Source organism: Anser brachyrhynchus, assembly GCF_964034855.1.
Source record: "Anser brachyrhynchus genome assembly, chromosome: 8".
Lineage (NCBI taxonomy): Eukaryota > Metazoa > Chordata > Aves > Anseriformes > Anatidae > Anser > Anser brachyrhynchus.
The window spans coordinates 1,438,595-1,460,290 of record NC_137702.1 but is presented as its reverse complement, the minus strand read 5'-3'; the positions used below and the strand labels follow the sequence as shown (position 1 = coordinate 1,460,290).

Sequence of the window (21,696 nt, the reverse complement as noted above, 5' to 3'; positions counted from 1 at the left end):
TGATTTCAAGTGAAACCCATATAATTTGGTTTCCACATAATGACGTCATGAAGGCTTATTGCAAATTAGGACAAGATCCTTTTATCCTGCTTTTGAGTTTACTGCAAAAAGGCAGCTACGGTCAGAAGGTTCAGCACAGCAGCCTTTGGATTGTGGCACAGAACTCGCAGAGCATCAATGGGCAAGTAACAGAGGTAGAAGAGAAGAGAGTAATACACAAAATCTTGAACAGCCGTGGCAGGATAAATAGAAACAAATGGTGTGAAGTGGGTCGCTCCCCAGGAATAGGCTTTGTGAGCCAGCAGCACGGCAATTCACCCCCAGTTCCTGTGCTAATATTTAGAAACGAGCAGTGCGGGTGTTCAGGATGAGCATCGCCCTTCCTCGTGCTACAGCTGGGGAGCAGCCAGGGGTGAATAAATGGGCTGAGAAGCGAGGTACCTGCATAATGGGTGACTAAATGGGCGGAGCAGTGAGGTACCTGCACTGCTCAGCCTGGATTCCCCAGCATCAGAGCTCCTTTAATGCCCCAGCGCCTGTCCCCGTGCCCTGCAGACGCTGAGTGGAGTCTGAGCGTGTGCCGTGGGGGCTGCGTGGGGGCACGTATCTCCTGTCCCAGCCCCAGCAGGGAAAACCAACCACACCGTGCAAAAAACGGTGCAGAAAACCAGAAAACTGCAGGGTTTTGTCCTTGCTGCCAGGTGCCGGGGCAGAACTCCAGCGTGCGGCCACGGGGCAGAGCTGCCCACCGGCACCGCATCGGGACGCTGCCGCACGCAGCCGCCCTCCCGAGCCAAGGGAGTTAGGTCTGAAGCGAAAGCACCTCCTGAAAGGTCTACTTTAAAATGCAATAGCTGTATTACTGTTATTATTTTCAGAGATCGTAAGCTCCAGGTTCCTACGTTCCATTGTTAAACGATCTCTCTGAAACAAGCAGGAGAAGTGCCTGCTACGCACCAACCTCCAACACGGCAGTCACCTTTACAAGCTGCCAAGTTTGCTCAGGAGATAAAGCTGGCAGTGTTTTCCACCAGAAATGATCCACTGGCTTCTTGGGACTACTTATATATTCAGATTAAGGGAGGGAGGCAGAAGTATGTCTATATAAATGTCATGTAAAGCCTGCTTAATGGAATTAGCAGGAGTAAGTCAGTGAAACTCCACTGAAGTCAATTGAGTTGCTCCCACTTAATTGGTGAATTTGTCATCAAATACTTAATTTGCTCTATGGAGGGACAGAAATATGCTATACACGCCGTAAACTAAAAATACTCCACGTGTTGGTTTTGCATCGCTGCTAAAACTCCCCGAAGGCCCCGCGTGCGGGCAGCGAGCCGTAAGCCCCCCGGCAGGCACCGGCACGCGGCGGCAGGGCAGGGGCCAGGAGGTGTAGCCGGGGTCCGCTGCTCGGGCCGTGCTGCTGCGGGTCCCGCTGGCTCCTCGCCTCCCTTTCTCTGCCACTTACCCGGCCAGACGCACGGTGGATGGGGGGATCTCTGCTTTCCTGAGCTTCTGGAGCAGGGAAATGGGGCCAGCCCCCAGCCCGCTGGGAAGGGGCAGCAGCCGCGGGGCCGGGGAAATCAGGGCACAAAATGGAGGCATAATTAAGCGCTGGGAGCTGGGCTCCAGAAAAGAAGATTAAGGTATTAGACAAGGCGAAAGCCCCAGCGGCTGCCCGGCAGCACTTCATTTCCTCCCCGGGGCAGGCTGAGCGCTGACCTCTGGCCGTCGGGCGATGCTCTTCAGGTTGCTGGGTGGGTCGGTGCAGGTCTGCCCGCCTCCCCCTGTCCAGCCTGGTGTTATCATCTCACGGCAATTACATCTTCCCAGAAAGAGACAGAATAAATATGTTGCCTTTTTTTGCAAGCATCAATATTTCCATGGGGTTAAATCGGCAGTTCCCTTGTTTTGAAGCATGGACGTCAATGTCTCTAAGCCCGATTTGTCTGCTTTCCCCTTGGCTGGATAATAATAGACTTATTGATTGTTACTCAGGAACAGGGAGTAAAGGAACTTTGTCTTTATTTTGGCGTGCGTTTGGGCACCTGCCTGCGGCAGCTGCGTGGCTCTGCAGGTCTCATGCCCAGGCTTGTGGCTCAGCTTGCCGGGGGCGATGGCCAGCGGCAATCCGTGCCCATGAAGCACCTCAGCTCTGGGCAAGGAAGGAACTAAACCTTTTACTTTTTTTTTTTTTTTTTTTTTTCCAGCTACATAGTGTAACCGGAACAAAGAAGGAGTCGTTGACATGGCAGTGTTAGAGAACAAAGTGGAAAAGGTTGGTGGCAGCTTGAAACTGCGCGGGCACTTGAACACCCTCCATTGCAAGTGCTGGCCGTAGGCTGGCAGCCAGCTCCACGTCTGCTAGCAGCAAACTTTCCTCCAGCAGTTACTGCACCGTAAATGAAGGAGATGCACCCCCAAACCTCTCTTTTGTTTCACTGCATCTTTGCCGTTGGGTTTTTCATTTCAATCCCCACGCACCCCAGGCTCTGCTCTTCTGCCACTGGGAGCACCCTGGTTGTGTCCGCGGCAGCGCGGCTTCCAGCAGCACGGGGGGACTCGAGGCAGACGTCCACCTTGGCCACCAAGTTTTTTAGGGGACACAGAACAGTTCCAGTCTGCAACTTCTGCCATTTGTCGCTTGCCAAAACCTCTGCTTTGAACTGAGTTAGCTGCAAAGGCTTCCAGGCGTATTTCCAGCCAGTGTGAATTGCTGCGACTCTGATGTCAGCAGAGGTTTGCGGTTTTGTGTCAACTGATAATTTGGCCTGTGGTCTTCAAAAAGGAGCGGAAGGCTCACATCCATGACGGAGAAAAGTCATTAGGAAGTGAAAATTGCTCCCATTACTTTTTCTGCTTCTCCCCATGACAGTAAACACCGGTGCAGGGAAGCACCCAGGGGGCCAGGAGAGCAGGAGCTGATAAGGGCAGAAAAGGAAATTTTGGGCAGGGAACGATGCGGCGCTGTGCATCAGCGCAGAACCTCCTGCTGCTGCCCGTGGTGGGACAGGGCTGGCAGGAGGCAGAAACAGGAGAAAGCCCAATTCCAGCATGGGCACTCGGTGTCACGGAAGCTGAGAGCTCGAAGCGAAGCCTGTGGGTATCGATGTGACTGCTGAGGATGCTGGTGGCTTCACGGCTGAAGCACTGGGACTCAGTCGGGTTCAATATCTTCCATGGCTCAGCTGAAGGTTAATTACACGTCTACTTCTCAGACTCTGCCCAGAAGCCTCTTCGGTGTTGCTTTTAATTTATGTGATTGGACTATTACAATCCTCTGCGTGCCCAGGGGTAATTTTGTGACGTTACAAGCCAATCGCAACAAGTGGCTGAAATGAGTGCATTGCTCTATCCCCGAGACACCAATCAACCCCTGCGTTCGCAGCAGAAACGGCACCTGAGGAGCAGACCTGGCTCCCGCGGGGCAGGCACCGCCGGACATCGCTGCCAAGTGCCCCACGAGGCTGGCACAGCGCGGCAGCCCCCAGCTCACGGACCCAAACCCCGGCTCCGCAGCCTGTGTTGGGCACCAAAAGGAGTGACCCGCTCCCGACGGCGTGGCTGCTTGTGCCGGGCAGTGCTGCCCGGGGAGATGGGGCGAGGGTGGTGGGGGTGACCGGGACCGGTGCCACTGGGGGGTGTTGGTATCGAGCTGGGCACACACAAATGCTGGCGCTTGGCTTCGGATTTGTTGGGGAGGGAAGGGAAATTAAAAAAAAAAATAAAAGCTTAATATTACTGAAAGCACATCACCGAGAGGAGATGGGGTGAGAGGTTGCAGCCAGTAAGATTTAGAGTTTTCCAAGACTTGCTGCATTCAGACACACGTGTGTCCCTGAAGAATTAATATTTGAAACTTGTGTGTGAGAGGCTGAGGCTGCATAAAGGCCAGGGCAGCTCTTGCTGAGTTGTGCCTGGATGAGCTGAGGCTTGTGCCAGTCCGGGTGGGCTCAAAAAGAGCAAATTCTGGAGCTCCTCGGTTCTGCTAATGCTAGTCGGGGTCCTATGTCTCCCTGGTGTTGCAGGGAAAAGCAAAAGCTCTCTCAGAGCAAGGGATAGATTTAAAAAAATAATAATAAAGTAACGTGGATGTGGAAAACATGGTTCCTTTGCCCACTCCAGGCTCGTCTGTAAAATGGGAAAGATAAGTCCAGCTGTGTTTGCTGCTTGAATTTGTTCAGTTAGGCTGAGTGAGGCTTTGAATCTCTCTCTCTCTCTCTCTCTTTTTTTTAATGGATTGATTGTATACAGTTTTTGATACTAAATTTTCACAAAACTTTGCCTGCTTTGGTTAGGGATGAATTAGATGAGCTGGGTCACAATGCTGATTTTGCTCTGACTGAATGAGCATAATACTTACAGGGCTTGACCCAAATCTTATTTTCATCTCTTGCTCTTGGATTAAACCCACAATTGAGAAGAGCCTTGGAGAAATACTTGTTGTAGATGTTTAACACCTTCAAGAAAAGGATGAGATGAGAAGCTGGGAAATTTTAGTAAACATTAAATATTTTCTGCATGACCTCAGGGTCACGTAAAGCACCTGAGGTTTCCCCTGCAGCAGGTCCTGCCTTGCTGTACAGGGAGGACCTGGATCTCCCTGGTGAGCACTCAGAGGGGGCCAGAAACCTACCTGCTTTTATGTCATCCTTGCACTTGTTCTACGCATTTATTAAAACTTGATTGGTAACAAGCAAAGGGTCCAATTCTGTTGAGACAGCTCAGTGTCCTCAATCCAGGGTGCTCAGCATCCCAAAGGAATGATGAGTTAGTTTAAGCAGGCCATGAATAATTAGAGAAAAAAAATGAAAAGGCTTTAAAGAAATTATAATTACACTTTATAAATTTTAATAAATGATTTATTAAAAAAAAAAAAAAAGAGAGAGAGAGACAGAAAACTTACTTGTAATAAAAAGAACTTGCTGCTCAGGCAGCAGCCTGGTTGCTTAAGGGCAAGGGAAGGCAGCAGTAAGACCCACGTTGAGCAGGGGGAGCAGGGACTGCCTGCACAAGATCTGCAATGCTTCTAAGTCTAGATGCGAATTTACCAGGCTGCTCCTGGCATTGCATGTGCCCACACAGGGATCTTGGCTGGACAAAAGCAGCCGTTGGGATGGGGGAGCTGCTTTGCATCCCTCCTCCCTTTCCAAGTGCAAAATTCAGCACATGCTCCATAAAATTCCGCTTAAAAAAGGAAAAAAAAAAAAAAGCCCCAAAGTGCTTGCTTTACCCAGTCCTTAAAGGCATCCCCATTTTCCTGTGTACTCCAGTTCTCCCGTTGCAGTGCGGGGTGCAGCCTGTGCTCGGCCTTGTGCCCTTGTTTCCGTGGCGGTGCCAGAAGCCGCAGCACCGGGGCAAGGGGAGCCAAGGCTGGGAGCTCCCCCGGTGGTGCTGCAGCATCCCCCTGCTGCAACGCCTCTTCTGGGTCCTCGAAGCCTTTATTTTTAGCGGGGATGGTTATGAGATCTCGCGGTGGGGCTGCTCACCCTGGAAGCCATGCAGAGGACGAGGGCGAGAGCTGCAGTGCCTGGGTTCTGGGAGGGATTTCTGAACTCTGCTGCTGTGAATCACCTACGTCTGCTCAACCCCCCACTCCTCGAAGCATTTTTCTCTTTTCCCTTTGTTGGGGAAATAAATGTAATTGCCAGGATGCTGTTCTGAAATGCACTGCTTTCAATGTGCTCGTTCTACGTAACCCAGCACGTTAATTAACACTCCTGTGAGTAGGCATAGGTGTGGTGGGGAGAACACTAGAGCGCTGATAACCCGTCTTCCGGGAAAAAGATCTCATAATTCCAGCATGTGAATGCAGCTTTACCCGCGGAGAATATTCCCCTGCTCCCTCACCGAGACTGGAGCGAAGGAGAGGAGGAGGCTGGCCAGATATCAGCTGCTGCTAATTCACGTGCTGGGGCTCCTCGTGGTGCTGCGATTTTGGATCGGAAGGGGCTGGAGTGCTGGCCTCCAGCAGAGGTGGGGAATCCTTACCTCCAAGGAGCGTACTCCTTTTGTTCAGTGTAGCTGGCGTTTCAGCGACAGGGTGGGTTTTAAATCCCCCTGCAAACATCTTTGGGGCTCTGCAAGGGGCTAACATCAGAAGGAGCTTTTCATCAGGATGCTCACGTTTTTATGCTGAGCTCAGTTCTGGGAGATCCGGAAAGGCACCGGCAGCTGGTGTCTGAGGCACCGCAGACATTAATTACACACCACCCAAAATTACGTACGAGTGAAAACGGACGGGAATAGACACCTGCACCACACCCCTGCTCCTGCAGCACTTGTCCTGGTGACGCCAGAAGCTGGCCCCGACGGTGCATGTGGATGCAGGGGCACGCGGAGCTGCAGCTCCGGCCAGGGCTCGGGGCTGGGGGCTGCAGGGGCTGGCAGCAGGTGGAAAGCCTCCAGCCGAGGTGGGCTGGGGCGGGAGCAGAAGCCTGGGGGCTCCGGAGCTCGCCCTTACAAGGGTTTCTCCTTCAGGAGGATGCACTGAAAGGTGCCCGACTGCCGGAGGGATTTGAGAGGTATTGCTCTCCGATCAGGTGTGAGAACCGAGGATCAGAAAGAAAAATGGGCCTTGCATGATGAGGATCTGCCCATACATAGTCACCACGTGTAGGATCCTCAGTGCCTGCTGCTCCTCAGGTCTGACCACGGCTTCCATGTGAAGCTCAAACATCTGGACGTGGGCGCGATTCCTGCAGCTGCTGGGAGCTTCTCTCCTCGCCTGAAGGCACTCAGCACGTTTGGGGTGCCCCCATCTTTCATACCTCAGGGAAATAAGCAGGATGCACCTGATGCCGCAGAATGTATTGGGATCTATGTAGATGATGGTTTGGCCTGCGGGTCAGGCAGACAGTTCCTTCCTCCCAGTGTCAGGTGTCCCCCATCCTCATTCACCCGTTGCTTGTGCTCGAGGCTGGGCTGGCCAAGAGCATGCATGGGGACACAAGGGACCAGCCATGGGGCCCTCACCAAAGGTCACCCTCCCTCCTGGGCTGTGGAGATGCTGGGCTGGTCTTTGGGCAGGTCTTCTGGAACCACCAAGGTCTGTCATCGTGGGTCTTGCCATTTCTTTTCCTAATTACTGCAGCAACTTGTCCCCGTCGGCCCTGGGGCTGCCCAGGCTGGGCCAGGCACGGAGAGGGGCAAGGTGGCTGCTGCTGCTCTTCTTGTAATTTGCATTTTTGTCTGCAAATTCGTGAGCGCTTTCAAATGAAAAAAGAGAAATATTCTCACCAAAGAATGCTCCTTGGTAGTTTTTTAAATGGCAATGTTTGCAGAACGTTCTGTATTTCACATAAATTAAAGAAAATGCATCTTGTTTTAGAAATGACATATAACAACCTAAGGATGGAAGCAAGGAAAAATGCTGCCTAGTAAGTGATAATATATCAAGGTTCCTCTGCTCATTATCAGCATCAGAGACATAATATACATAAAATGTAGGTCAGAGCATCCCATTTAGCACCATATTTATCCTTGGCGTGAGAGGCAGCTGTGTGCGACTGCAAAACAAGGCCTGCTCCAGCGAGGCATTTCAGTGGCAAGAGAAAAGCAGTTGATAAAGCACACCGTGTGGGGCTATAATAAATTAAAGCTTACCTTCTAACAATGCTCTCTCTCTCCCAAAGGATTTTCAAGGCGTTGGTAACCTGCCCACGAGCTCCTGCTCTTTGGGCTGCGCACGGTGCCGGGCCTGCGGGGCCCCGAGCTCTGTGCCGAGTGTCCGTGCAGCCAGGAGCACGCCTCAGAGATGTGACCGGGGTCTGGCCTGCTCCCGTGGCATTTCGCAGATGATGTTCTGCATAATAACAGGAAAATTAGCGGCGAGAGCTATCACCATTAAACATCCCCGAATAATTAAGCAATAAAGAGTAGCGCGAGAGGATGCAGGAGACGCTGAGAGCTAATCCGTAAGCTGCTGCAGGTGAAGGCGGACCAGAAGTGATAAATGAGAGGGGGAGAGGAGGGGAATGGAGGGAAAACACTGTTAGCATAGGAAAACCCAAGTATTAAGAAGGCGAAGCCGTCCTCGCCCTGGTTTGCTGCAGCTGGTGCCGGGAGCCGGCGTCAGGTCCTCGAGCAGCGGAGATGTGTCTGACTGCTGATGTCTGGGTGAGCCAGCAGCTACGGGGCTGGAGCCCAGACAGGAGATGCTCAGTGAGGTGGGGGGAGCTGCACCAGTGTGGGTGAGGAACAAGACTACGGGCGAGGATGGGAACGGCCTAAAATACCGGCTGTGGGTTTGGAGGCCACCGCTGGTGTTTCACATGATGCTACAGCAAGTCCTTCTGAGCAAATGCGCACAGTGAAGGTAGCGATGCCTTCACACAAAGCACAAGGACATTTGTTAATGCACCACGTGCAAGATGAGGTGGGGGAAAACTTCATTCCTTGGACAGAGCGGCAACAAGTGCAAGGGGGGGAAAAATGCTGACGGTGGTCAGTAGAAAGCAGGGACCCGGATCAAAGCGTGGTGTTACGGGCAGAAACAGGGAAACTGCTGCAGAAGCTTGTGGAGCTGACAAATGCCTGTATACATATAGATAAAGAGAGGTGAAGGAGGCAAGAGAGCAGAGGCCATGGTGCCACCGGCCCCAGGGCACTCCTGAAGCCACGGGGACGGAGGCACAAAGAGGTCGCCGGCAGGTTCGGGCTGTTGGGCACATAACCTCGGTGTGGGGACGTTTGGGGAATTAGGGCCACGACACCAGGCACCTCGGCACCCCACCGAGCCCCTGCTCCTCCCTGGCCCCGTGCCGGAAACAGAGAAGCCAGGAAATAAGAAAATTTGGTTAAAGTAGTCTAAAATCAGCCAAAGCGCAGAACCCCGAACAAGGCAGTTACCTGCTTTTTCATTAGGCACAAGGAATACGTCGCTCCGGAACCGTGCGGTGCTCACAGCGCCTGGCAGGCTCTCCCTACACCCACGGCAGTGACGGTAACAGCGAGATTTGGGGTTTGCGGTGGAAGACGAGCTGGGAACAGCGAAGGCACCGCTGGCAGGCAGGGAAGCGCTCGCAAAGGGTCGCTTTGGAACAGGAGCTGAGAAAGGCGGTGTATTTTTGGGTGGATCACGGGGCTGTAACTGGTGTTGGGGAGGTTCACCGGACATGGGGGTGTCTGCCGAATGAAAACCTGCTGTGTTGTGCCTGCGAAAGCCTTCCCGAATCGCTCCTTCCTCCTGCTCCCCTGGGTTCCCCCTGCTCATGGCCTGAAACCCAAGTCGTGATACCCGGCAGTGGGGATGAGGCTGCTGCTGAAACACCAAACCTCTCCCCCCGGCCCCTCTTCTGCAGGTAATTTTTAGTGATGTAGTCTGATCTTTTTTTCCTTTTTTTTTTTTTTTTTAAACTAAATATATTTGACAGGATTTACTTTTAAGACTCAGGAAACCTCATAACTGGAGTTTTTATGACATTTTTTTTTCCCCTCACTCTATCTGGAAACCCCCTTGGAACTCATTTCATGATCTACATTTCCTATTAGATGGAACGAGGCTAGCTTCTTGCTCAGTCCAATAAAAGTTAAATTAAGTTGAAAAAAAAAATTGGAAGAAAATACCTTCTGTGTTTATACAGAAACCAGAGGTGAAAACACAAGGCTGAAGCTTTGCAGTTGTAAAACTGGGGATACATGCCCAAACTAAGTATTCCAGCAGGAATACTTCTCGTCCCCGACCTCTTGTGCCTAAACGTGCCATTATGGGCCCGAGTGGATGTGTCCTGGGCATCCTGCAGGGCATGGGGTGGGCTCCTGGAGGGCACGGGGTGCTCCTGGAGGGCACGGGGTGCTCCTGGAGGGCACGGGGTGCTCCTGGACGGCACGGGGTGCTCCTGGAGGGCACGGGGTGCTCCCGCAGGTGCAGGAGGAGGTGAGGGGCCGAGCACCGAGCGGGGCAGCGAGAAGATGCGGGCAGGGCCCTGACACTGGGCCCAGAGCCAGGAGGGGATTTTCAGCTCCCGTGTGCTATTCACTGATGAATGGGTTTCCGTGTTTTTTTTTTATAGCAGAGTGGCAGAAAAGTAAATAGATGTGCTAACATGAAAAATTAAGTTTTGTTTTAATGAAATGTTTATTCGCAGCAAGCTTAATATTAATGTTAAATCTGTGGAATTTCTGCCCATCAAAAATTAATGTGATACAATCCCTGCTTTTCTGCACTGGGAACGTCTTCCAATTAATCGGCAGATCATGCACTGTAAATACAACACCGTGACTCAGGCTTTCCCAGGCCATTATTTTGTTTAAGTGTGCAACCACCAAATGAATAATTAATAATGATTTATGGCTGGATTCAACTCCAAAACCATTACCGGTGTATCAGTTCTGTACAGCAGGTAGCAATTTTAGATTTACAGTCGGGAAACAATGACAATTAGAAGAGGGAGATGAGCCAGTTACCGCGCACACCAGGCGTGCACTAAAACCCCGGTGCGCAGCCCCGGGGCCCGCAGAGCATGGCAGAGGTGGCAGGTCGTGCTTTGTAGGAATGACCCCAAACTTCACCGGAGGTGGGGACAAAGTCCCACGCGTGGGGCCGTCGTGGGGATGGGAATGCAGTGGGTGCCCCCTCCTCGCCGGGAGCTCGGGGTCCCGTGGTAAGAACCTGAAAATAGGGCACAGGGCACCTGAAGGCAGGCGCCGGGGGGGACGTGGTGCAGGGCACAGCAAGTGCTCGGTCAGCAGGCAGCCTGAACCGAGGGAGGCTGAGGGAAAGCCAAAACAAGGGGGTTCCAATGCAATCACATCCTCGCTGCTTCGCGAGGCAGCAGCCTGGTAGGCAGCAAGTTTCCTTGTCCCTCTGGCCAGGATGTTTCCAAGGAACGCATTTGCTACATCTTGTATCTGAGCTCACGTCTCTCATTTTTCAGCAACGCCAGGGTGAAGAGCAGCTGCTTTTTTTTTTTTTTTTTTTTTTTGTGGCATTGCCTGCTCTGCAGCTCTGAATTCCACTCTCTGAATCTTCAGCATGAGCATCCACCAGCTGGTGGGAGTCACAGGGGAAACTGCACCAAGCTCGCTCATAAAAATAACAAATTAAGCGTCAGTTGGGGCCACTTAACGCTTTTCACTTGCAGCCAAGTGTAGGTAGGGGCGAAGAAATATTCCTCCCCTTGGCACCTCCTGGGGATTTGGGCACCCAGACCAGCCTTGCCCTGTGAGCGGTCCCAGCTCCACGGTCCTGCTGTGTCTCTGGGGGCGAGGGGGCAGCGGGATGCCAGGAGCTGGTGACAATGCTCAGCAGCGGGTGTGACGGGAGCACGGACCACCAAGAGCAATAGGCACAGGACCTGCGCTCCGCATCCCTGTGCACCTGCCCGTCCATCCCACTGTGTCTGTGCATCCGTCCCGCCACACAGGGGTACAGCTCCTCCTGCCCGGTGTTTTGCTGAGAGCATCACAAGCCGCTTGAGTGAGGGAAGTGCAATTCGGGATGAAGCACGAAGCATCCAGCCTTTAAAACCCCGGGTTCCCATGGCTACCGTGCTCCCCGCAGCACCCACGCACCCTGGGCTGCAGCCCCTGGCGCCCGGCCGCGTCCCCGCGGGGTGCCCCGAGGTGAGCCCGAGTGAGCAGCCCCCGGCCCCGGAGGGGGCAAAGCGCTGCCGGGAGCCCCGTGGTCCGTCCGTACAGCGAAATCCATCACACGGCGTGGGGGGAGAGGGACCGGGACGCCGCTGGCACGGAGACAAAGCAAACAGAGGAACGCATTAAAGCTGCAAATAAACGGCCAAACGCAGGAAACCAAGATAGCGTTTTCCTTTGTTCTTCACTTTTTAATGTTATGTTTAAATCAAGCATGAGCTCAGTGTCTACTCGGTTTTACCTTTATAACGGTAATTAACAGAGACTGGAGATCTCGGGGGTGTTGTCGGCTGCTTATTTCTGTGCGCTGGCTCATGTTAAGATCTGTCACGCACTCCCGGCGGAGGGCAGGAGACACGGCGCTGGCTTTTGCAGCGCTCCCCGCATCGCCGTGCATCCTGCGGAGCGTTCCAGGCTGCTCTCGCCCCGCACTGCCCTCGGGACCCTCGGCTGCCCGGCACCAAGGAGCTGCCTGAGCGAGGTGTGGACGGGGCCGCTGCCGGCAGGGAAGGGATGAGCCTTCTGCCCACGGTAAGCCAGCGTCGGGTGCCTCGATGGGCGCAGGGGGTTTGGGGAGCCCTCGTTGTGCCACGGCTCTTGGCTGGGTGTGCGAGGGGCTGGGGACGTAACTCCTGGGGGAAGAGAGCAGCTCCTCGCCCCGCTTCAGCACTGCAGGTGCAGAGCGTGGTGGTAGGGGCTGGGTCCTTCCTCTCACCCCAAAATTATCCCAGAGGGGCCAGCAAGCTGGAAGGGGGGCCGGCAGGGGCCGGGCGGGCAGATGCTGTGCTGTGATGCTGCGCTGCACCGGCCCTCGTGCCTGGGGCGCAAGTGGCAGAAAGCAATACAGGAGCTTTGCTTGCAAGTTTTCAGGGCTGTGTCTTGGGGTTGTCTGGTTGTGTCGGGGATTTTCCAGCGTTTTGGGAGCTGTGGGGAGCTGCGGCTCCCCAGAAAGCCAGGTAACGGTGTGGCAGCAATGCTGGCGCCCAGAGCACGGAGGTGGGAGGGCAGGAGCTGCACCTGCTCCTTCTGCGGTCCCGCTCCATTTGTTTTACTTTTCAATTAACGATGTAGAGCTTGCAAAAGCATCTGATTCCCCAGAGGGAGGATGCAAAGCCAGGAGCAAACAGATTGAGATCTGTCTAAGCAGGGTATTTTCAAGACCTTTCTTTCTTGTTCAGAAATAAAAAAAGCTGGTACAAACCCAGCCTGGAAAAAAAAGATTATGCAAGCTGCCTTGGAAAACTTGCCATGATCGAGTGGGTGAAAAAGCCCCTGAGCTGCCTCAGCGGAGAGCAGAGTAACTGCCGCATGTGCAGGGAGGTGGGTCCGGCTGCTCCACAGCGAAGCCGCTCCAGCGCTGCTCTCCTGTTCCTCGGGCAGTACTTTGCATTTCTCAGTCACCTGCATGCTGTTACATCCCGCGTGCTCTGCAAGGAGAGGAGGGGTGGCAGCTGCCTGGTGCCTGGCAGACCTCTGCTGCCTGAGGTCCTGGGGCTGTGAAATGCCTGATCCGGCACCAGCCACGCCGCGTGCACCCCTCTGCCCTGGGACCCCGCGTGGCTCTGCCCCTGCGGCACGGCCAGACACCTGGTCCTGCAGCCTGCAAGCGGCTTATTTCAGGTGCCGCTGGGCACCTCGGTGCTTGCCCGAGTGTGTGTCTGAGCCCTTCGTGCTCGCCTTTGCTGCCCTCACGGCTGCCACTTCCCTGCTGCTGCTACGCTGCTGACAACGTGGTTATTTTGCAGCATTAAATACAGGAGATATTAAATGCCATAAATACAGTGCAGCACAATCTCGGGTTTTGCCGGTTGTTTCATGCTGGCTTTATTTCTCATGGTATTTTTCACACGCTGATGTTCCTGCACCCGCTCTGCCCCAGGCCCCGCAGTGTCAGACGCTGCAGTGGCTCTGTGGTGCTCCTACAAACAGGCTGCTGGGGCTGGGGCCGGCCTGGGGGTGGCTGTCCGGAGTAGCAGTAACTCCACGGAGCCCAAGAAACCCCACACGGTTGGGGCGAGGGGGACTTGGTGCCACAGAGCTTGAGCGAGAAGCAAGAAGCTCCCCACCGAGGGAGCCCCGGCTGGGCAGAGCTTTGTGCTCGCAGCAGCTTGCCCTGGCAAAGCCGGCTTGTGGCTCCCGAGCCCGAGCTTCAGAAGGTGTGTGGTTAATTCGCCGCCGTCACGAAGCTTGTGGCAAGCACGGCAATACCTTTGGCAGGCCACTAAAAGCTGCTCTCTGGTGGAGGAAAGGGAGGAGAGAAGGGCCTGGGTGCCTGCAGGGCTGGAGTTTGTCCCCGGTGTGTCCTGCTTCTGGCCACCCATCTCCAGAGAGCTCTGCACAGCCCCGCTGCCTGCTTTGGGTTTACCCCGCGCTTCGTCACAAAAGTGAAGCCTCTATTTGTCTGTCAAAGGATGGAAGCAGCAGATTAAGTTCCACTTCCCAGATACTGGGAGCAGGGCTATAGGGAAAAGCGAGACTTAGTGCCACAAAGCGCCTTGCTGGCTGGTGCCATCCAGCTCGTTTAACTGTCACGGTGTGCATTAGGTGAGACAGTAATCGCCCTGCTCCCGCAGCCCAGCCCTGCTGCGGCTCTTCTGGAGGCTCTTGGCCTTCCTCCTGCAGGCACATGGGGACACTGCTCTGATGTGGTGAGGGCAGGATCAGTGGCGGCCTGTTCTTCTGCTCGCCTTGGGAGGTATGGCCTAGTTCCAGCCCAAACCCCGCTGCTCACCCTCGTAGCACGCAGGTCTTCAAAAAGTCCTTAGAGTAGGATCTTGCACTGCGTGCCTCTAAAAGCATAAAGCGTGTGTGATCCCTGTGGGTCTGTTCTCAAAACCAGCCGGAGGCCCAGGAGCAAAGCACCGTGTGTCCATGAGCGCTCCTCCTTTCGATTCCCAGCGGCTGCCAGCACCACCTCCAGCCCCAAGGTCTCCAGAGCGTCCCTGAGGAACCTCTTGCTGGGAGGGGGGTCTCCTGGTGGCGTCCTTTCACTGTGCAGCTCCGCTGTCTCCTCTGGGGCTCTGCTGTGGGAGCCAACCCACCCTGACCGCCCTCAGGGCCATGCAGGGCAGCATGGTGCACAGCTGAGGGGGGAGAAGAGCTCCAGGGCACTTCCAGAGGTGCTTAAGGGGGGCATGAAACTGGGAGACAGGCACGTCTGAGCTGATGGAATTGCCCCCTTAAGTATGTGCTGACTGCGTTATTTTGCTCTATAAAGAGATGTAGGGTTTTAGGTTAGCCCTTGTGTGAGAAAGCTGATTCATAGCAGGGAAGCTGCAGGGAGAGGCACATGGAGACGTGCGGAAGGGCTCACGCCAGCCACCTGGCCCCAGGACACGAGCTTGGCCTTGCTCTGCCCTGCCGCTGAACGAGAAGGACCGGAGGGCTGGGGGATGTGCCCCTTGCTTGCAGAGGTGGCAGTGTCCCAGTTGTGACCGCATCAATGCAAAAGGAGAAGAAAAACAGTGACCCACCCTGGCCACATCCCCGTCCCCCTCAGCTGGGACACGTGCAACGTGTGTCCCCTGTGAGAGGGGCTGGGAACACGGAGCAGCTAATGCAAGAGAAGATCTTTTTTCATATTCATTTGCAATTTTTCCAAAAGAAAATAAATTTTTTAAGTCAAGTTTTTCACCATGTCTGCCCTAGATCTTGGACAAGAAAGGTTATCTATGAATAATGTAGGAATGCCTCCCCTGCTGAGGGGAAGGAAAATGCAGGACGCCTCATGCAGAGAAGCCCAGCAGCACACTCGGTGGATGGGGATGGTCCCACCGCCTGGCCAAAGCCCCCCTCCTGCCCACGGGCAGGGCTGCCGCGCTGCCACCACGGGGTGCAGGCGCATGGTGCCCTGGCTTTGGGGAGGGCAGAGCTGCCACGGGTCGCTCGGTGATGTGTCCGAGGGGCACTTGGGCCGTGCCAACAGCACGGGACCGCAGGCACTCAGCTTTAACCCCCTGCCCGTCCGTCCACGCTTCATGCTGTTGTTTCGCTGCCGTGCAGAAGGTCGGTGGTGACTCAGTGATGGAGACAATCGGCTGGTGGCCATGGGCTGCTTTTTAGCAGCAAAAGATGCTTTCTAAACACTTCGTATGGAAAATCAGAAAGCTGTTACTTTGTCCAAATGTGGAAACAATGGTCTTAGAAAAATAAGGGGAAAGGGATGTGTATTGTATCAGTAGCAAAATATTATTTACACTATTGTTCAAGAGGTTTTAGCTGAAGTTTCAAGATGTTTTAATTCAAGTTTTTGACTGGAAACTTTCGAGGAAGAAATGATTTAAAAATATATATTTAAATATATACTGAGCATTGCACTGGTGCTCATGCAGTTACTCAGAAAATGAACATGGAGTTCCTGAATAATTTGCCACAGACAGCGACCACTCCCCCGAGGACACGCTGACTGGTGCTGTGGGTGTTTGGTGCCCGTGGTCCCTGCAGGTCTCCTGCAATGAGCCTGACCCTCGCAGCCCCCTTGCTAAACCCCTGGCTGCTGGGCACTGCAGCTGGCTGGGGTATTTGGTCCCTCGTGGAAAGCTCCGGGAGAAGGGCGCACGTCCCACCTGGCCCTGCCTGGGCTCCGTCAGGAGAAGCACAACAGGCAGACATCACAGCACCCTGGCTTGAAACACAGAAATCTGGGAAGCAAAAATAAACACAGGAGATCAGGAAGATCCTGATCATGGCACGCGTGTGAGGCTCTGAGGACGTGGAGAGGTTTTAAACTGGAGGAAGCAGGGGTTGGGCTGGCTGCCCTTCAGCTCAGCTGCACGTGCAATCTGTAATTCAGAGCAGCAACCTGAATCCTGAATTCACATGGACTCGCGGGTGCTGGGACTAACAGAAGGTGCCTGTCCTCCAACAGGCATTAATAGTGCTGCCCTGGTCTCCTGGGACAGACGGACATGTGGACATCAATGATGCTGCCCTGGTCTCCTGGGACAGATGGACACGTGGACATTAATGGTGCTGCCCTGGTCTCCTGGGGCAGATGGACATGTGGACATTAATGATGCTGCCCTGGTCTCCTGGGACAGATGGACACGTGGACATTAATGGTGCTGCCCTGGTCTCCTGGGACAGATGGACATGTGGACATCAATGATGCTGCCCTGGTCTCCTGGGGCAGATGGACATGTGGACATTAATGATGCTGCCCTGGTCTCCTGGGACAGATAGACACGGGGATATTAATGGTGCTGCCCTGGTCTCCTGGGACAGGCGGACACGTGGACATTAATGGTGCTGCCCTGGTCTCCTGGGACAGGCGGACACGTGGACATTAATTGTGCTGCCCTGCTTTCAGGGGACAGACAGAAACTCTGAGGTCATCCAGCATCTCGGTACTTTGGAGCCAGTTTTGGGTTACTTTTAACCCATTATGAGGGAAGCCCAGGGTGGGAGGCTGGGAGGCCTGCCCCGCAGGGCATGCCGGCACCAGCACATCCACCACGGACGCGTGCGCACGCTGCCAGCCGGGTGCTGAATTATGCACAAGGCAGCAAACTCTAATGGAAGTTTTTCAATTCTTTTATTGCCCCATTTTCTACCTGAGTAGAAATTCATAAAATGGGCCCCACTGGAGAGCAGGTCAGAGTGCAACGTTTCAAAAAAGTAGGATTTCTTTAAACCCGAGGTTTCAGAGCCTCGGGAGTGACCTGGATCTGGCTCCAGAAGGGGCACTCCCACTTCATCCTGCCACAGCTTCAGCCCCTTCCTCTTATCTCGTCAGCATCTTTGTGAGGCAGCATAGGCGTTGGCGTGTGACTGCTTTGCCTTGCAGTCATCCCATCTGACTTTTTGCAGCCCGTGAGCTGAACTCTGGGATTTCTTGGATGCCCAAAACAGCTGCCTGGTTTGCAGAAGAGGGGGATGGAGGAACCTGGCCTGCACTGTCTGCCTCTGTCACGGAGAGCCTCTGCTTGCCTACTGCTGCTTGTGGTTATTTTGACACAAAAGAGCACGGAGTACAAATCCTTCATTCATTTTCATAATTTTAATGCATGACTCTTAGTTTTAATGCCTGGACTTCTCCAGCCACATCCTACAATTTTTATAACCACGAGCTGTGCTTTTTACCCATTTTTCTCTAGCAGACCTAGCAATTCTAAGCTGCTTTCTTCCTCTGCAAAGTCTTGGTTAATTGAAAATGTCGATTATTGTATTTAATGATATTTTTCTCTCTTACTCTGACACTGGCTGTGATAGTGATTGTTGTGAGAAGAGACTTTATCATAAATCTAGTCATAAAGACACAGTGCAGGAATCTCAACTACCATAAATCAGTGGGGGATTCAGGAGAATAACTTCAGCTAACAAGGATTTAAACCTCAGTTCTCATATATTTAATACTTTGTAGGAAAAGTGCAGATATTTTTCCAATTTCTCTAGGTCTTTCTTCCAGTTTCATATATTCCACACCTCTACTGGTGCTGGTCTCGGCCTTCTGATAGAGATAGAGAAAACCACGAAATTAAGGAGGTCTAGTGCAGGTCTGGTGCTGGCAGCAGCTGTATGAAAAGCAGCAGCACCATGCGGCCGTGCTCGGAGCATGTCAGAGTGCCCCAAAACGTGGGGGGAGAAGATGCAGCTGCCCTGACGGTGGCCGTGGCATCCAAGCACCTTGCTTTAGGTCGGGACAAGTTCCCGGGGGAGGCTCACACCTCCCCGTTGACTGTCGAGCACGCTTTGTCAGCTGCTGGGCCTCCAGACGGCACGGCTCTGGCGAGGTGAGCGCTGCCCAGCCCTGACCGTGGCAGGAGGAGTGGCCGCTGTGCCAGGCCGCCGGCACACGCTCAATGCCATCGGTCACGGCTCACGCAAGAGCAGCCATGCCCGCCGTGGAGACAGCTGTTGCTTTAATAAAGGAATGGGCTCTGGAGTCATCATTTCCCTGTGCGGTTAAGGGTTGGGAGGGCCGCAGGCAGCAGGGTGAGGCCTCGCGAGCGGCCGTGCTGCTCCCGGGCCTAGTGCGTCTCGCAGGGGCACACACCATGCACGGCCAAAATCCAAGCACAAGTCAAAGGCAATATAGAAACCTCCAGGGTTTTTGTTTTGCTTGCTAAATGTAAGAAGATGCCCTGAACGCTGGTAAGGACACAATTGTGATTAAGAATTAAAATTTGGTCCTGTTGAACAGTCTGGTTTGAGGGACACAGAGAAACTGTAGAGACAAAATGATGACAATTACAGCTGCCTTTCTGTACCATCTGAAAACCTGAAGATAACTGCTTCCAAGGCTGTGCTGGGAAGATGCAGGGGCTACCTGGAAACGTAAGATACTCACTGCTATTCCAGGCTTTTAGGCAACGCTCAGTTCAATCAGCAGCAGAAAATTGAGGCAGAAGAAAATGGGCAATTGAATTTGAGCAAGGACCCGTGAACCAGGCTTGCCTGGAAGAACGATGACCCTATCATCGAAGAAAGAAACATCTACCCAAGGTGTCATTTTTATTCCCCAGCTTCAGATATTACTCAGTCTGCGTCTTGTCCAAGCCTCCTTCCTAATCATCATGAGGGAGGCTGACAAGGCACAAGATTATTCACAAACACACACATTTTTTTTAAATTTATCTGACTGTCCTTTCTGATCTGACTTGCAAAGAATGGGTGTAGAAAAGAAAAATGAATAAGGAGGGGAAATGAACAGGGGGAGACCAACTGCAGCCAGACAGAAATTGTTATTCCACTTTGGTCATGGAACAGGAATTCTTCAAGCCCGAGCACCTTCTGGTGCCAACTTGCAAGAGCAGTATTTAACGTTCTCCGAGATCCGTCCTCAGCTGAGATCCCTTTACTAGCTGGTGCTCCTCTTTACTGCCTGTACAAATGAGTTTTCAAAAGTGCTCGAGTGACTGAAACCCAGCCATTTCCCAGGAAATTTATGTTCTTACAGTGTCTGGAAAATGCCACCTGCTGAAGAGTTTGGGTGTCAATGTCCGGAGCCAACCGTCTCTCGGAGGCATGTGGCTGCTGGGGCGGCTGCAGACAGGGTGCACTGCACATTGCCAGGGCAAGAGCCTGCAGTGAAGAGGCAAATCCTCCCATGCCTTTACGAGGGCAATTTCAGTGTCTTGTGACATAAAAAATGACACTATTAAATGAAGTGAGACTTTGATTTTATGGGGCATGAAATGCTACTTACACACTGCAGCATTCAATGGAGATAGTTGTTAAACAGCGATTTGCACAAGAAGCTGGAGTGAAAGCTGGATATTCAGTTTTCCAACTCCGCTCCCGGGGCAGAACCGTGGAAGGAGCAGAGGGAGACCGAGAGCTGCCAGCACCCCGTGCCACTGGAGGGACGCGCATCCTCGTATCTGCCTGGGCTCCTCCAGCAGCCTTGCCCAGGAGCAGACTCCAGAAGCACTGCCCATGCAGCCTGACCCACCTGCATGTGAAGCCATCCTACGGTCAGCATGAGCAGAAAAAAAACATTGCTGTGCCCTTGTGAGAGCCCGGCGAGAGGCAGTGGAGGGGGCTCGGGCACTGCCAGCGGTTGGCTTGGGGAAAGAATGAACGTCTTTAAGTCAAACTCGAACCTCTGCTGCTGGGAAGAGATAGGACCCAGCGAGATATTTTATTTTCCTGTGGATGTGTTCTGCTCGCAGGAGCCACCCGCCAGCTCTTGCTCCCCATCCTGCAGGTGGACGACCCGCGGTGGCTGGGTGTGCAGGCAGGCTTTGTGGAGCAAGCTCTCGTTTTCTTTCCATCCATTTTCACCTGCATTGTTTAGAAATTCACACTGACATTTAGAATACGCAGTTAAATCCCCAAAGCGACCGGGTCACCTACAGGCACAAACATGACCTTTATTTTAACGTGTTGCCAAGAGAAGTACAAGGAACTAAGGGAATGTGTAGGTTGTAGCGGAGAACAAAGTAAGCAGCTTCTCTTGCCTTTTGCCTTCCCCTCCATCACTGCAACCATATTTGCCTTTTGCTTTCAGTTTACCACTCAGTCACTGATTTCAACAATTTCCCCAAGGTAAATGGAAGTAGTGTCTGTGCCCCCCGCACTGGCTCACTCGTCTGCCTGCTGCCCCTGAGCCTGCACCCCCGGATCCTGCCCCAGCCCCTGCAGCTGGTGCCTGCCTGTGTTCTCCTGGGTCTGCACGTTATTATTGTATTAATTCATGTGCTGTAACCTGGCAGTAACGTGATTCACAGAGCCAATAACGGTTTGGGTAGCAATAACGCAATTGCTAAGCCTCGAGTCCTTAAACAGCACAGCTCAGTAGGGAAACATTGACTTCGGATATGTTGTGCTGTTTCAGCTCCTAATAGTAAAAATACTTAATATTGATTTCTTCTTCTTCTACTTTTTTTTTTCTTAAAAAAAAAAAAAAAGAATTAGTCATGGCATACTGTTTGCTGGCAATTAATGTCTTTAATATATGAAAACACAACATTAAATTGTGCAGTTTTGACACTTAACCGAAGTAATTAGTGTATGCAGTAATGAATCTTACAAATTTTCCCCACTGTAAGAAATAAAATAATGCAACTGCAAACAATTTGTTAGAACCTGGACAGCTCAGCTAGCTTTTCATGCTTTCTTCAGCCCTGTGAAAGTGGACGGAGCCCTGCCCTGTCTGGCCACTCCCTTGCCCCTCGCCCGAGGGTCCCCGCTGCAAGGAGCAAGAAGCGTTCCCCAGCACCTCATGGGATGCAGCTTAAGGCCATTTTTTTTTCCACGGCACGGGGAAAGATGCTTTGCAGCAGCCTGAAGGTGAGGCCACAGGCGCAGTGCCGGCAGAAGGCCCTGCAGCCAGCGGGGCACAGCCAGCACACGGGGCGTGCTGCCGCTGAGCTGGGGTGGCCCCAGGGCCGCGCGTGTTCACCCATTTTCCTTTCAAGGGAATTGAGTTCGTGCGTTTTCCTTTCAAAGCATTTTTGCAATGATTCATGTAGCATTAAAATGGTATTTGCGACACACGCAAAGTTTTAGTGCCAGGAGAAATCCTGGTATAGCAGCATCTGAGGAAAGCATCGCAAGTGGGGAGAATTTTTAAATGGGCTTCGAAAGCGCTGGCAGCAGGGCGTGCACGGCTTCTGGAGGACCACCGGGGCAGGACCCGGCGTGCTGGCACACAGGCACCCGCTA

At 53.2% G+C, this 21,696-nt stretch overlaps 1 protein-coding gene across 2 annotated transcripts in view; it reads left to right on the top strand.

Annotated features, from left to right (window-relative positions):
- The first annotated feature begins 11,134 nt into the window (after nt 1-11,134).
- Nucleotides 11,135-21,696, top strand: part of LRRC7 (leucine rich repeat containing 7) — a 181,828-nt gene continuing 171,266 nt past the window's right edge. Inside the window, exon 1 of one of the 2 annotated variants that reach the window (XM_080601781.1) lies at nt 11,135-12,120. The gene's annotated coding sequence lies outside the window, so the exon portion shown is untranslated. The remainder of the gene's footprint in view (nt 12,121-21,696) is intronic. The other variant, XM_080601798.1, reaches the window with a different exon arrangement.